This window comes from Macrobrachium rosenbergii, chromosome 17 (assembly GCF_040412425.1).
Source record: "Macrobrachium rosenbergii isolate ZJJX-2024 chromosome 17, ASM4041242v1, whole genome shotgun sequence".
NCBI classification, from domain to species: Eukaryota; Metazoa; Arthropoda; class Malacostraca; order Decapoda; family Palaemonidae; genus Macrobrachium; species Macrobrachium rosenbergii.
The window spans coordinates 20,368,265-20,385,654 of record NC_089757.1 but is presented as its reverse complement, the minus strand read 5'-3'; the positions used below and the strand labels follow the sequence as shown (position 1 = coordinate 20,385,654).

Below are 17,390 nucleotides of genomic sequence, written 5' to 3'. Positions count from 1 at the left end.
CCAGTTTGTACACATTTTGATCATTTTTGGGTAAAACTATTTTTCCTTTTAGCCTTTTGAAAGAAGGAGGGTTAAAAGAAAGGAATAACAGAGGCAGAAATGTTCTGTTTTCTCCTTATCTGTCTACTTCAACATATTCCTTCTCCTCATGTCTACTAACATAAATATAATACGATAATGTGACTTTGTTGGGGTTTTAAATTAAAGACACCTTTCTAGTACAGATTCAGCAGTGGATTTGTGTAAACAAAGACGTATTTTACTCTGGTATGGAACTAAAAGTGTCTTATTCTTCACACAATTAAAAAAATAAATAAAAAACAAAATGATGTGAATAAATGTAATGTTGCCATCGCTCTCTATTTCATCACATCGCGCCGTGAACAAAAATGAGTAATGAAGTGTGCGAATTTTCATAACGATTTTTCATTATAATTTTCACTGGGTGAAATAAAGCAAATGAATTTCCCAGGTTCGAAAATACAAAACAAATACAGTAACGACAAATTAACCTAGCAACGCGATTTAAAAAAGAGAGAGAAATGCCCGTAACGTATATTGTTCCACCCTGTGCATATAAAAGCGCGCACGCGCCCTATGAATGAAAGGGCTCCACCTGCCTACCATTATTATGATTAAGCCTCATTAGCGTCAGGGTGATTAAACCTAATGCAGAAATTTGCGATGAAAAACGAAAACCGGCGATTTTTTCCCATCCGCTGTAAATCGCTAATTATGGTTCCTCTCGATAGACAGCCAAATTAGTTTCAGAAATAAGCTTCACAGAGAGAGAGAGAGAGAGAGAGAGAGAGAGAGACTAATGTCAAGCTATATTTACCCTAGTTATTTGTTCCCTTTCTGGGTTGTCTTTGATCACAATTCAGTAACAAGCTTCTCGAGAGGGAGGATTTGATGAATATCTTACGAATAGTTTTACACCGGTGGGGCGAGGATTACCTCGTCGAGGCCCTCTCGTTTTGATGTCATTTTGTTATTATGACACGGCAATGAAATCACGTCTGGTGTATGTTCCCTCTTCCACTTTCCTCTCTTCACCTTGGCTGCCACACAGTGGTTGATTGACGACTGTGTACAGTATATAAATTCAGTGCTTAGAACAACGAGAGAGAGGGAGAGAGAGAGGTATATTTAAAACGATTTAAAAAATAATTTGAGACCGAACGAATCGTAAAGGTAGTTCTTATTCTTCATGCTTTCTTTTAGGGAAATCTAAAAGGCTATTAATAATGCTATCGAGTTTGCGCGTAGTTGAATGCGCATATGCGTGGACGGTTAAGGAAATGCGTAGTTAAATGAATCTAGCAATAAAATTAAACGCAGATTCACAGCTGAAACAATAATCACAATTAAGAGAGAACTGGAACAGATTAACAAAAGCTCAAAATAAACACTGATTGAACAGGAAAGCGAATCAATCTAAAAGGCCTTTGTTACAGACAAGTAAACAAACATCAATCCATGCACGAAACAGCCCAACAAGCAAACAATTGGCCAAACAGCCGACGACATTCCCACGGCTTCCTCTTTATTTACTCATTTGACCAATACGTAAACATGAGCGGTGGACGGGATACGTCAACCGGCGCATTCAAATATTATTCACTGGTAAACAAGGAGAGTCATTTCCAGCTCAAAAAATCGGTGGTAGAAATGATAAAAGAAGGGAAGTTTTATGAAGCGACAGAAAATATAGGTCAGGCGATGTATCTTTTATTCACTCGTTTTAAATTGAGGATGGAGCTTTTCAATCTAGCCTATTGTGAAAAATATCAGGGGACTCTAAAGCATAAACAGCAAACATTAGTTCAGATATTTACAAATTTCGCACTCTACGAAAGGCGAGTTATAGCGCATGACCCTTAAAGGCCTACAGGTGTGAACATTTCTGCCGATTGAATGTAACAATGTCAAGTAAGCTTCACGAAATGCGTAGATGAATAAATAGATAGGTACAAAGACAAATAGACTGGGAAACTGAAAGAAACAAAATAGATTTTTCCCTTTAGTCCGTAGGTCAAGTTCAGTCACGTGAACAGCATTACTGAAATTAAATCAGGTCAGTCACATGAATCAACTTTCAAGGGAAGCTTTAAGCTCAAAGTAAACTTCAGCAAAAGGAAACATTTACAGACCTTGGCTAGATCCGGAGAGGAAATTTATGGAACCTAGTAGCCTATAGGAAACTTTGAAAATGTACAGTAAAACATATAGTGGAACACGAATCTAAGTAACGCAAATACATATATAAGCATTCATCGTGTCTCATTTTCGTAATGAACTCAATTAACTGATAAAGTAGAAGTTGGCTCTTCTCTCTTCCGTGCTCTCCAAATGGTAATCAAGTAGTTCCCCCCGGAGGTGGGGGGGTGTTGGTTATAGCCGTCAGTGCACCTTATGCGGTGCACTGTAGGCATTGCTTAAGGTTCTTTGCAGCGTCCCTCCGGCCCCTAGCTGCAGCCCCTTTCATTCCTTTTGATGTACCTCCATTCATGTTCTTTCTTATATATTTCTTTCCGCTCTTCTATCAGTTGTTTCATAATGTAACTGCGAGTTTTCCGCCTGTTACACCTTTCAAACCTTTCTACTCTTAATTTCCCTTTCAACGCTATAGGTCCCAGCGCTTGGGCTTTGGCCTAAATTCTATCTTCCATTCCATTCCATTCCATTCCAATGAAGGAATTTCTTTAGGGATTATTGATGGATTAGAGATTATTGTTATACTTTTATCAGTAGATTCCAAGTGTCAGTTTGCTCTTGGAGCTGTAAGTGTCGAGGTGCTCAAGTATCCAAGTGTCATTATGCACTCAGGATTCCAGGCGTTAATGCACTTGCAAAATTTCGAGTGCTGGTGTGCTCGTAGGGGCCGAAGTGTTGACACGGTCTCAGGATTTTAAGTGTTCATGTGCTCTCAGAATTCCAAGTGCCACGGTGTTAACAGGATTTTAATTGATAGGATGCTCTCAGAATGTTCGAATCAGCATACATTCTGGATATCTAGTTAACAAGTAATCAATGAAAACCAAAATTGACGAATTTACTCATGCCACAGTCACCTTATTAATGGATGGTCATTATTCACGATTTGTGTCTGTCCTTGGATGGTTGTCCGTTAAGGATGTCACAAAAGCTCCTGTGACCAATACTGAAATGCACGACAGACCATAGGTATCTGGTGGAAGCGACAGCGGATCACGTCGAGGCCATAAAATCTGATGTGATGCATTAGTCAATTCGAGGAAATATAATTAAGCTACTTAGTATTCTGTTTACGTTTCCTGGTCTAATTTATAGTCACATCTGGACATACAGGTGGATTCGTGTTGCTAATGAATAATTTAAGAACGTCCTTTTGACCGATGTTAGGGATACGAATGAATGTAAAATTTAGTAGTGATTTAATTCATGTGCACGCTGTCACCGTTTGGCATAATTCAATAGACATTGCGAGGGACTATATCCGTTTAAAGCATCCCCCCCCTTTTTTTTGAGTTTGGTCAAAGGTTGTTCGTCTACGTCAACATTTTAGACATGACTGACGCAGTTGGTAAACTTACGTCCTTTTTTGGAGCAATTTTTTCTAAGTTGAGCGAAAGGCAGTTTCTCCATACCGAGAGTGCACCGATGACTGATGCAACTGACAGCTCTCACTATGCTTGTTTATGCTTGAACTCAGCAGAACACTGTGACCCTGCAGGGGGTAGTGCCGTCATTGCACCTCACTGGTGCACTGCAGGCAATATTAAAGGTTGCTTTTAGCGTCCCTTCGGCCGTCAGCTGCACTTACTTTTTAGCCTACAGTTTACCTCCATTTCCGATTCCTTTCTTCCATCTTGCTTTCCAATCACTCCAACTCCCTCCTTTCAGTCTTCGGTGCCGAATGGCCGAAAGCGCCCCAGTGCTTGACTTTATAGCCTGATTTTCTCCAATCAGTCAAACAGAACATATGATGTAGAGATGCAGATGTATCACAGGAAAAATGAAACACAAGGTGTAAGTCCTTACCAGCTTCACCTTTAGTTTTTTTCAAAAAGAGATTTTTTTTTCTAAAACATCTTCACTAGGACTACTTCCCATAAGGGGAAGTGCCGTCAGTGCACCTCGCGAAGTGCACTGTAGGCATTACTTAGGTTCTTTGCAGCGTCCCTTCCGGACCCTAGCTGGAACCCCTTTCATTCCTTTTACTGTGCTTCCGTTCATATTCTTTCTTTCATCTAACTTTCCACCCTCTCCTAACAGTTGTTTCATCGTGCAGCTATGAGGTTTTCCGCCTTTAAAACATTTCTACTCTTAGTATCCCTTTCAGCGTTAAATGACCTCATAGGTCCCAACGCTTGGCATCTGGCCTAAATCTTATATCCAATTTAATTCAAGAGGACTAATATCTAATGTAGAAATTTACTTTTTATATGCAAGCGAACATTCAGACAGTTACAAAAAAATATATTCACTCCTATTACAAAAAATGGTAAAGGAAGAGCAGTATTCATTAGCATTTAAGGTCAGTGCTCTATTTAAAACTCTCGTTTCTCCATGCAGGTGGGCTCACACCTGGGCGTAATAGCAAAGGCGTGAGCCCCCTGCAGGCAAGAACACTTGCAGATAAAGTACAAACTTCAGTCGCTAATGAAGGTATGGCACGTTCTCTTTCATTTTTTTTTATCAGGTGTGAATACCTTTTTTCCCTGCCGTCTGAATGTCCGTTTGCACTATAACCCTAGTATATAAAAGGTAAATTTATACCACTACATATTAGTCCTCTTGAAGATTTTTTAAAAACCTAAAAGAACAGAAACCAGTCGGATTTATGCTCTGTGTTTCATTTCCCAGAGCATGTCTGCATCTGTACACACAAATCTTCAAGACACACACATATGTGGTATGACACATATATATATATATATATATATATATATATATATATATATATATATATATATATATATATATATAGAGAGAGAGAGAGAGAGAGAGAGAGAGAGAGAGAGAGAGAGAGAGAGAGAGTAGCTATGGGACGATGGGGACAGTTAGTCTTTGAAAGCATGTCACTTTTGTGAATACAATCTCTGTTAGATACCAGCCTGTTTAAGTGAGGTCCCGTTGTTCCTGACATGAATACGCAATACAAATGCGCAAGTGATCAAGCTTAACATGCACACACACACACATATATATGTGTGTGTGTGTATGTGTGTGTGTGTGTGTGCGCGCTTGTGTGTATCTATTACATAACGCCCAAAGCCAAGCAATCACATTGCATTATCGTCACTGGATTTCGGGTTTACATCATAATATTTTCTTTCGTTTTGTACAACTTTACCTATAAATTTTCCTATTTTCTGCCAATATATATATTTTTTCACAAAATGTAGGCCTGTTTACCAATGAATGTTATTTGTATGCGCTGATATATCCCTATCCACTGGCCATGTTTACGCATTGGACGAATGAGTAAATAAAGAGGAAGCCTTGCCAATATCGTTCACTGTTTGTGTAATTGTTTGTTTAACTCTGTTTTGGGCACTTTTTGTTTGTTTCATTACCGCAACGTCGGGGTCCCTGTCGTTGCCTAGTAAGATTTAAACATTCTGATATCGAGTATTTTTCATTGTTTAGTCCGGTTTCTGTTGTCTTTATTTTGTCGCCGTTTGTATTTTGTCATAGATTGTATTGTCATAAATTGTATTGTCAAAATTCTACTGGAACTCTGCTTTGTTTCAATCATCTCTTAGTTCTGTTCTATGTTTTTTTTTATATTTTTCCCCTTTTCATTCAATGAGAGAATAATAGTGTAGATGCCGGCGTCTGCATGACCTTTAAAAATAAGAGAAGGATATAAACCGCATTAATAACTATGAAAATATTGTGTTGTTTTGCGTTTTCTCGTGATGCTTCATTATTTCAAGGTGATTCAGCATTCTTGTAATTGACTGTGTCAAAGAAAGTTCTTAAATTTGAATGGTAACTTTATTTTTCATGTGATTTGTCATTCTCGCAAGGACTGATGGTTTACACACTGATTTGTTGTACTCGTTTTTCTTACAATTATAGTATGTGTGTTTGTGTGTCTGTTTCATTGTCTGCTTGTTAGCACGATTGCTTTCAAAGTTACGTGTGAATTTTTTTTTTTCGAAAATTTGACCTGGATGGGGTCTCTTGATCGGCAACATGGAATTAGAGACCCGGATCTAGATAATGGAGCTTTCTTGGGAGCAGATGGGAATTGCTTGCCCTTGGCTTTTAGTTTTCTGTAAAAGAAAACTATTGTGCCGGCTTTGTCTGGCCATCCACACCTAATTCTGTCCGCCCTCAGATCTTAAAAGTTACTGAGGCTAGAGGGCTGCAAATTGGTATGTTGATCATCCACTCTCCAATCATCAAACCAAATTGCAGCCCTCTAGCCTCTGTAGTTTTTATTTGATTTAAGGTTAAAGTTAGCCTTAATCGTGCTTCTGGCAACGATATAGGATAGGTCACCATCGGGCCGTGGTTAAAGCTTCATGGGCCGCGGTCCCTACGGCATTATATCGAGACCACCGAAAGATAAATCCGTTTTCAGTGGCCTTGATTATACGCTGCACAGAAAACTCGATTGCGCCGAAGAAACTTGGCGCATTTTTACTTGCTCTTTGCGGCCTGGAACGGTCTCGTAATAATCATTAGGTAGTACTAGTATTAAATAAGGGCGATACCGTTATTATTGCCATGACGCATCCTAGCCACCATTCTAATTCAGAAAGTTTAATATCGCTCGTTGTTAGGAAAGGCCCAGTCACTCTGGGGGATACGACAAGATACAAGACACGACTGGCAACCGTAGGATCTTGTATCTTGTCGACTGTCACGGACAGTCGTTCAAAGTTTTTCAAGTTACTACTGGTCTCGGATAATCACGGGGGTTTTCGGCCTTGCACAAAATCTCGGCTACGGTAGGTTTGGTCTGAGGGAGTCATGAGGTCATCGTAGATAACCGTGAGTTGTGTGCAATCAGCGGCAAGCCGTCGTGCGACGTTCTTGCAGTGGTAAGATGCAGTCGTGACCAAAAACAGGTCGCCTTTTGTAGCTGCAGTCTTATCGTATGCCTGCCTATGACTAGTCACATAAAAAATTGCGGTCATTTAAGGCGGATAGTCTTGGATAGGTCATTTCAGGTGGATAGTCTTGGATTGGTCGTACTATACAAGGCGCAGCAAGATGCACATTATTTCACTGGTGGTCTCGTGAGACGATTTAGATCCGTCTGTCCAATTCGGCCCCGTCTTAATGGTTCATAATTCCTTCAGTTCTTCTGTGAGCTTGGGATGAATCCTGTTCCTCGAATATCTACGGAGATGGTGCTCCTAACGACTCTGTTATTCTTACAGGGATTTATATTTCCCTGGCAGTTCGGGATTCCTGTGAAGAATTTCGAATGGGACCATTGATTATTAATAGTTTTATTATTATTATTATCTTTATTAATGTGTTTACAGTAAGCTTCCGATGAATAGGTGCCCAGTGAGGAAAGAGAGGAAGAATAGTCGGAAGGGAAACGAGGTAAAGGAAATTACAGAATAATAGTTATGAATAGTGCCCGGATATAGTTATGAATACTAAATGGCAGCTTAAGAAGGGGGGTGAATCTCTCGCGCTCTCTCTCTCTCTCTCTCTCTCTCTCTCTCTCTCTCTCTCTCTCTCTCTCTCTCTCAGGAAGTCTATAACTGGAAAGGATTCCTTTTAAATAATCATAACCCAAGAAAGGAATATATACCTTAGGTAGGTTTAACTTTATCTCTCTCTCTCTCTCTCTCTCTCTCTCTCTCTCTCTCTCTCTCTCTCTGTGAAGCTTATTTCTGAAACCAATTTGGCTGTCTATCGAGAGGAACCATAATTAGCGATTTACAGCGGACGGGAAAAATCGCCGGTTTTCGTTTTTCAACGCAAATTTCTGCATTAGGTTTAATCACCCTGACGCTAATGAGGCTTAATCATAATAATGGTAGGCAGGTGGAGCCCTTTCATTCATAAGGCGCGCACGCGCGCGTTACTGCAAACACCCGTTGGAGGGAAGCTATTGGAGGCGCGATATTTTATTCCGTTTTTTTTTTTTTGTTCGGTGTTGCTGTCGATATGTGCTTTTGTTTTGTTTTGTTTTTCCACCCCGTGAATTTTATTTTGCATTATTCCCTCACTGTGGAATTCTAATGAGAAGTTTTAATGACCCTTTTACCCTTCACAGAGCCGTGACGTGAAATGTAGTGTGATGTTTATATTTTATTATTGTTTTTGTTTACTTGTTTTATGTTAGTCTGTTTGCTCATTTGTTACATTTTTACCTTTCTATTCAGTGTGGCACTTCAGCTGAGAGTAGGAACATGTTAGCCATTGTTTAAAGAAAACATAAAAATTGTCCTTGTTCACGAAAGGTCACAGTTCAGTGATATATATCTGTATGGTTAAGTACTTGAAGGATTTGTACATTCAGGGCGCAGTTTTAATCTTTCCTCTGATGCACACATAGACTTAGACATATATATATATATATATATATATATATATATATATATATATACATGTATATGTATATGTATATGTATATGTATATGTATATGTATATGTATATGTATGTGTATACGTATGTTATATATATATATACGTATACACTGTATATAATATTTATTTATACAGTATATATTACGATGTCAGGCAGGGCAGCCGATCGAGGCTACGGTCTACCCCAACGCCAAATCAAAGTCCTTCAAAAGAAGGCATCGTGCTTACCCCGTGTAAAAAATGGGAAAAAGCACGTTAAACGAAGAAGAAGAAGAATATGTATATATATATATTACTATATACCTTCTCCTCTAGAGGCTACGGCCTCAGAAAGTGTGGTGCTTGGCCAGGTATTTTTATGAACTTCTTGGCTGTGCACTGTGTTGGTAACGCTTGGTTTTCGACCCAGATGTTAGGCAGAAATTAATTTTTTTTTATGTGGAAGGTTCCTTGTCTAGGCCTTATCTCACAGTTGCTTAAGGGTGTTTTGTTCTGATGGTACCTGGGATTTCTTCGTGATAACCCATCCAAGTAGTGATCAGAGACAATGTTGTTGAACTTTGCTGATTGAATCATGTTTATATATAATACAGTATATAATATATATATATATATATATATATATATATATATATATATATATATATATATATATATATATATACATCATAGCTTAGTAGTAGAAAAAGGGCTTGCATGATCTGTAGTTCAATCCCACCCTGCCGGCCACCAGTCAACCCAGTAATGAATGTGCACTTTTATCCGCTAATGAGTAAGGGAAGAAGACCCAGGGGTAGCAACCTAATCCCTAAAAGACTTGCTTAAAAACCATAAGGCGCTACCCATCTGGCGCCCATTCATGAATGGCGAAAAGGCGTATGGTATATATAGATAGATTGATATATCAATATATCAACACACGAGTATAAATTCTTCTGTACAGCAGAGAGAGAGAGAGAGAGAGAGAGAGAGAGAGCAATCAGTATTCCTTTCATCTGTTACCGAATCCCAGTTCAGCTTAAGCTATACATCACTATCATACATATGAAACAATTTTTTCCCGCCTGGATCGCGCACGTTCGTTTGTGTCTTTGTTGGCTTTTTTTTTTTTTTTAGTTTTCTGTAAAAGAAAACTATTGTGCCGGCTTTGTCTGTCCGTCCGCACTTTTCCTGTCCGCACTTTTCCTGTCCGCCCTCTTATCTTAAGAACTACTGAGGCTAGAGGGCTGCAAATTGGTATGTTAATCATCCACCCTCCAATCATCAAACATAACAAATTGCACCCCTCTGTCCTCAGTAGTTTTTATTTTATTTAAGGTTAAAGTTAGCCACAATCGTGCTTCTGGCAACGACATAGGATATGCCACCACCGGGCCGTGGCTAAAGTTTCATGGACCGCGGCTCATACAACATTATGCCGCGACCACAGAAAGATAGATCTATTTTCGGTGGTGGCCTTGATTATACGCTGTAGCGGCTGTACAGAAAACTCGATTGCACCAAAGAAACTTCGGCGCAATTATTACTTATTTTTTCTGACAGAGGTGTTATATAAACGTTGTTTGAAACTTAAAATATGGTTCCAGAAAGGTTGAAAAGCAGTCTTATGTATTCGCGTTCTAAGGACGCCTGGGTATGCCATGTAGTGTTATGTGTCTGCTTCGTTACTAGCTTAGTTGTTCTAGTTACTGTTGCTCTTATTGAAACAGTGCTGAAGCTTTAAACAAAGCTAAAAGCCTATTAATTCAGGAAGTATCACTCCCAAAAAACAAACAAATAAATAAACAAACAAACTGGTAAAAGTGGGAAGACAGGAGTAAGAAATGAGTTAATACGGCACGTAAAGTTATGTCGTCAAAGACAGTTGACTAGGCGCTCGAAATATCAGCATAATTAGATGAAAAAAAATCATGATGTTATCATGGTACTGCTCATACCTTAAAAAAACAATACAGTTTATAATGAATGCAATGAAGCCTCAAGTTGGAGGATTAAGTTCATTTGATAAACACTTTCGAGACATCACGTCTTCTCTTTCAGCGTGGATGGTACTGAGACGGTCACGCAAAATAACATCGAAAGAGGCTTCGTTGTCATAGAAAGGTCAGAACTAAATTTGTGAATTCCACTGGCAATGGGTAAAACTGAAATGGATTGATTTGAATGAATAATATCCCATAGTGATTCCTTTCATGGGTGGTGACGAAAGATTCATGGTTTAGTTTCCTTGAATAATAGATGAGTATTATCAGGGTAACAACGACGATTAAGTTTGATATCAAGTGTTTGTATGTGACGTTTTTATTCTTCGGAATGATCTAACTATTCATCTGTAGGCATTTACGGCGTTCGTTTAAGATACGAACTATCTCCTTACTGTCGTTACTTTGATGAGTATACTCATTACTTTTGTTCACATGCAAAGTCCTTTACTGTTTTGGGTACTTTTTTTTACACATAATGTTTGGAATGTTTTTAATATTGTTCTAGTAACACTTTTATTCTATCCTAAGATTATTCAGATGTTTTATATCATCAATTTCTGGGCTCATTTACATGAACTTACTGATATATTCAGTTACCACATAGAAATCTAACCCAGTCTCTCTCTCTCTCTCTCTCTCTCTCTCTCTCTCTCTCTCTCTCTCTCTCTCTCTCTCTCTCTCTCTCTCTCTCTTTCACACATACACACACACACACCCACAAAAACAGTAATCAAGATTACCGTTTTGTGGGAGAGAAGAGAAGAGAGAGAGAGAGAGAAGAGAGAAAGAGGAGAGAGAGAATGAGTTAGATTTCTATGTGGTACCTGAATATATCAGTAAGTCCTTGTAAATGAGCCCAGAAATTGATGATATAGGTTATTGATTAATTTTTAGGATACAACAACATTAAAAAAATTCCAAATATTACGTGTAGAAAAAATAGTACCCCAAACAGTAAAGGACTTTGCATGTGAACAAAAGTAATGGGAGCATACTCATCAAAGTAACGACATTAAGGAAATATTTCGTAGAATAGACGGTAGAGATAAGGTAGTCAACATTTGCTTACTTTGATTATAAAAGAACTTTATTTCTTATCTATGCACAAGTCTGTAAGGCGTCTAGGAAAATGCCCTAATCAATCCCACGACTGAGGAAAATAGGGAATTCAAGAGATGGATACGTAGGGTTATGGAGTTCGTACTGACCAGAATTCAAAAATACAGAGCCGCTTCCCCCACCAACAAAAAAAAATAGATATAGATGTACGAGGAATCATTTTCACCACTTCATATTCTCAGGCGAGCACATGAAGAGCGTTTTCGATATATTAAGTCAAAGCCGTTATGCTGCAGTTTAATTTTTCTAAGGCAATCTCAGTAACAAATGTAGGCTATTCATGTGTCTTGCTGTTCACATTCTGTAGTCTCTCTCTCTCTCGGTAATTTATTCATGAAAATGATTACTTGTTTATCATGAACAAATCTCTCTCTCTCTCTCTCTCTCTCTCTCTCTCTCTCTCTCTCGGTAATGTATTCGTGAAAATGATTAAGTGCTTATCATGAACAAATCTCTCTCTCTCTCTCTCTCTCTCTCTCTCTCTCTCTCTCTCTCTGTCTCTCTCTCTATAATTTATGCATGAAAATGATTACTTGCTTATCATGAACAAATCTCTCTCTCTCTCTCTCTCTCTCTCTCTCCGTGCTTAGCAACCATTTATTCGGCATGAATATGTAGGCTATTTAACGAAAGCTTCAACCGAGCGATCGCATGCCATCTCCCTTCGCTGCCTTTTACATGGGAGTGCAGCCTTTAATATGCGTTGGGGATTAATGCGCATCATCGGTACACAATCTCTCAGTTTCCATTCTCTATAATTGGAAAAAAGGGAAGAGCATAAAGATGAAGGAAACAATCATACAAAAAGCGAAACCGATCATAGACGAGAGAGAGAGAGAGAGAGAGAGAGAGAGAGAGAGAGAGAGAGAGAGAGAAATGTGAATATGAATGAGCTTGTCCCACGGAGACGCGTGATAATTGACGCCAAACATAAAGGTGAAAGAAGTTACCATGCAAAAACCGAAACCGATAACAGACGAGAGAGAGAGAGAGAGAGAGAGAGAGAGAGAGAGAGAGAGAGAGAGAGAGAGAAGATGAACGTGAACGACCTTGCCCCACCGAGACACGTGATAATTGACATCAACCCTCCAAGGCAAAGCTTAATAAGAAAATAATTAGAGACTTTGCAATAACAAAGCAGATGATTAATGCCAGCTTTATAAACATTGAAAAAGCCAAAAGAAAAGAAGATGGTGAAAGGCATAGCCTTCCCAACCGCCGAAGCAGATAATAGGCGCCAACTTCAAAAGGGTCCATCCAGATTGATTGAACCTGACGCGTAATTGTTGACTGATGGATGGATCAGCCGAGGCTTCCGATCTTTATTTGAAGGGAAATTGAGCCGTTGTTAGTAGCGTTTAAGTGATCTATTTGTCCGTATGTGGGATTGATTTATTGGAACGATGTATTGGCGGCGCAACAACAAAAGACTGGGTTAGAGAATGGTAATTATCGATACAGATTTTTGCATCCTATCTTTTTGGTAATAGAAATTTTCACGTTATTGTTTAATGTTCCAGTTTGTTTAACATTTTAAGAAGGCAAGTGTGAGTATCATGATGAGAATTCTTCGTTTCACATTTTAAAAAGAACAATGTTGAATGTTAAGCGGTTTCGTCACATACGCTCAAAACGTACACGATTAACAGAAATTCTGTGCTGAGATGTTACCAAAAACACCTTCATATATATATATATATATATATATATATATATATATATATATATATATATATATATATATATATATATATGTATATGGATCTTTCTTAGATAATGACGCCCCAAGGGTTTTTGGGAGTCGTTATCTGGGACTAATATTTCTTGGGGTCATTATCTTTATGATATTTACAGTCTTTTGTTTATGTTTTCACGGCAATCCCCAACGGGCTTGTGCTAAACACGCCGCAACTGTGGATACATACCGGGTTAAAACCCTGTGGGTAACTGTCTAGAAAATCCATTTATTTATATATATATATATATATATATATATATATATATATATATATATATATATATATTATATATATGTATGTATGTATAAACGAATTTTAAGCCAAAGTTACCCCTTAATATCGAATTCAGTTCACTTTGGGAATCTTTTTTCACCCAAAACAGATCTGCAGTGGCCAGGATTCGACCCTGTATATATTTTTTTTTTTACAGAGGAAACGAGGACGGAAGGTTATGAAGGCATATGCGCATGTACATAACTTCCTTCGGGTGTAATTGATATTTTTCAGTGTAAATGACAGAACTTTTATATATATATATATATATATATATATATATTTTATATATATACATACATATATATATGTATATGTATATGTATATATATATATATATATATATATATATATATATATATATATATATATATATATATATATATATATATATACTAAAAACATATATGTGTATGGTATTGAATGTAACAAATGTTGTTCTTGACTTGGCAGATACAAAGGAGAGGAGGTGTGTGAAACTACCACAGTCGTCCACAGGGAGACACATGTAAGTACATGTATATAACTGTTATGTAGTAACAATGATATTTGTGATTTTATCCCCCCTTTATCTTTCATATATCCAGGCAATCTGTTGTGCGGAAAACTTCCTTTGCAAGTCCATGAATAACAATTATTGGCATGATTATAACAAATCCTATCTATGATTGAGATTGATGGGACTCGTATTTCTCCGCGTACGGATATTTTACATATTTTACACAATCCATTTTATTATATATCGAAATTTCACGACAGTCATAATGACTGAAATTTAAGGTTGTTGTTGTTCAGATCTTTTATTCATCAGTTTTATTCTTTGTTTCTTTCGAGTATCCTTGAGAAACGGAGATAATTCCCGCCCATTAGTGGAGCTCTTGTTTACGTGATTTCCCGGTTTTGTGATTTTGTTGATTTAGCGTTTTCCCTAATCATAATCTTTGGGGTCGTTGTGTCAGCTTCCTCACCCAACTCCTCCACTTCCTCTCACCAATGTATTCAGTTCAATTATTTCTTGTCGACAAAATTTTTCGTCACCTATTTCTTCTTGTGCATTTCATTAGTATTGCGTATACCTCTCTCTCTCTCTCTACAGGTTTAAAAGTACTTTTTCGTATTCTCTTCACTACAAAATTGCATAATACTCTCTCTCTCTCTCTCTCTCTCTCTCTCTCTCTCTCAGTCGTCATGTAGGAATTATGTCTGTCTGTCTGTCTGTCTGTTTCTAAATTAATTTTTATAATCTCTGTCATCATGTAGGAATTATAAATTTAACATAAGGTGACCTTATGTTCTGTATCGCTGAATTTCCCTGTGCGTAATATTCTCAGTTCTGAAATAAAATAACTAACCCATAAAGGCCAAAGGCTGACGATTGTCAATTACGGTAGGGTTGAGGATCGCACCTAAAATACATCGCAAGTTTTTCTAGGAAGTTCTGCAAATGGTTTTACCTCGAGACGTTCCTTCAACTGAAGCTGTCAAAAAAGCGTTTGAGGAAACATCTGAGAAATCTAGAAATTTCACAGAGGTTCCTTCGTGGTATCAGGTATCGTATGGATTACGATATTGGGAAAATAAGATTGGAACAACATTTCGTGCAGTTTCATCGGTTTTATCACGTAAACAGGCATCTGAAATGTCATGGATCTCTTATAAAAGATCGGATATTTCATAAAACTTCATCAGGTATGTGAAGTCTCATGGACCTCTTATAAAAGATCGCAGATATTTCATAAAGTTTTATCAGATATGTAAAGTCTCATGGATCTCATAAAAGATCGCAGATATTTCATAAAGCTTTGTCAGGTATGTGAAGTCTCATGGATATCATTTTCAAAAGATCATGTGAAGTTCATGATATTATGGCAGATAAAAAGCTTTATAAAGTATGTGAAGTCTCATGGATAAAAGATGGCAGATATAAAAGATCGCAGATATATCATAAAGCTTTATCGGGTATGTGAAGTCTCATGGATCTCATAGAAGATGGCAGATATTTCATAAAGCTTTGTCAGATATGTTGAGTCTCATGGATATCATAAAAGATCGCATATATTTCATAAAGCTTTATAAAGTATGTGAAGTCTCATGGATCTCATAAAAGATCGCAGATATTTCATAAAGCTTTGTCAGGTATATGAAGTCTCGTGTATCTCATAGAAGACCGCAGATATTTCGTAAAGCTTTATCAGGTATGGGAAGTCTCATGGATCTCATAAAAGATCGCAGATATTTCATAAAGCTTTATAAAGTATGTGAAGTCTCATGGATCTCTTATAAAATAAAGCTTTATAAAGTATGTGAAGTCTTATGGATCTTACAAAAGATCTCAGATATTTCATAAGGCTTCATCAGTGAAACATTGTTTTAAAGTATTCTCGTTAATCTCGAAAATAAGGTAGCGGAGGTTATTTATAAAGACTCATCAAGAACCGACTATTTAAAAGCTTCAGCAAACTTTGAAAACGATCGCAGTAGCAGTTAAATGGGGAGACGTTACCCAGGAATATTTCACTCCTCGACTAGTCGAAGACGCTGCGAGAGGGGATAAAAAAAGGGGGACGAGGTTGAGAGGATGTCATAGTATTAAAAAGGCTTTCTTTGTGGAAGTGTCCTGTAGAGAGATGGAGTGTCACTCACCTGTCCTCTCCGTCTGACGGCCTGGTAAGTGATCTTTCTGTCATGGTCAATTTTTCTTTTTCCCTTTCCTCCCCTTCCTCCTCCTCCTCCCCCTCCTCTCCCTCCTCAAGTCTTGTCCTTCCTCTTTCTTTCTCTTTCTTCTTCTTCTTCTTCTTCTTCTTCTTCTTCTTCTTCTTCTTCTTCTTATTGTATTATTGTAATTTTCGGTACTTGCTTCTTAATTTATTAAAGGAAAATGGGGTTTCATTTTTTTCGCCTTATGAAAATTAAAAAAAACATGCATTTTAAATGAGTCACACGTTTGTTTTATAACATCATCGTTGAAAGATATTTGCCAGCAAAATTAGCAAATACGTTATGTTTATTATTTTTCTATGGTCAAAGATGGAATGTAACGCTACTGGAGAAAGGTTTTCTTTAAAGAAATTTAGTATTGTCAGGCAGTGGAAGGCTTATGTAAATAAATGGCCTATGCATGTATACATTTGATGTAGTGAGTATTTTAGGGACAAAAATACTTCTTGAGGAGGTAGGCATGTATACACACCTATGTCAGGTGAAAAGGAAAAATAAATTCATTTGGTCATTAAAGACCAAATGAATTTATTTTTCCTTCGATTTCGGGGGACAGAAAATGTGATTTCATTCTGGTCACACTACTGACTTAAACTTAATCTCAGTGCAGGTGAGATGTAGTAAGGACCAAATATTGAGCAATTTTCACGTTACTAATAGAAAAATACCATTTAGTCAAGGTCATACAAAAAAAGGAGGTAGAAGTGGAAGAACGTAAGAAATGAGATGAAAGAAGATGCAGAACTGGAGAGTCAAACAGAGGTGCTATTGTAAAGGTTACTTCATTAACCTGTTCAATACAATTCTGTTGTAGTTCGTAAGTGCTCCACATCCGGCGCTTTTGATGTGGGTGGTGACAGGTATACAGTCTCTTTGCGTTTTTATTAACCTTTTTTGTGTATACGACTGGTACTCTTGGTAAAAGCGTAACGTCGGGAATACTGAATTAGCCAAGGCCAAGCGCTGGAACCTATAAGGTCATTCAGCGCTGAAACGGGAATTGACA

The 17,390-nt window shown here is 37.7% G+C and overlaps 1 protein-coding gene across 2 annotated transcripts in view; it reads left to right on the top strand.

The window, feature by feature from the left end:
* Nucleotides 1-17,390, top strand: part of LOC136847768 (uncharacterized) — a 340,583-nt gene that overhangs the window by 33,417 nt on the left and 289,776 nt on the right. For both annotated transcript variants that reach the window (XR_010855832.1, XR_010855831.1), the window contains exon 2: nucleotides 14,120-14,174. The gene's annotated coding sequence lies outside the window, so the exon portion shown is untranslated. The remainder of the gene's footprint in view (nucleotides 1-14,119; nucleotides 14,175-17,390) is intronic.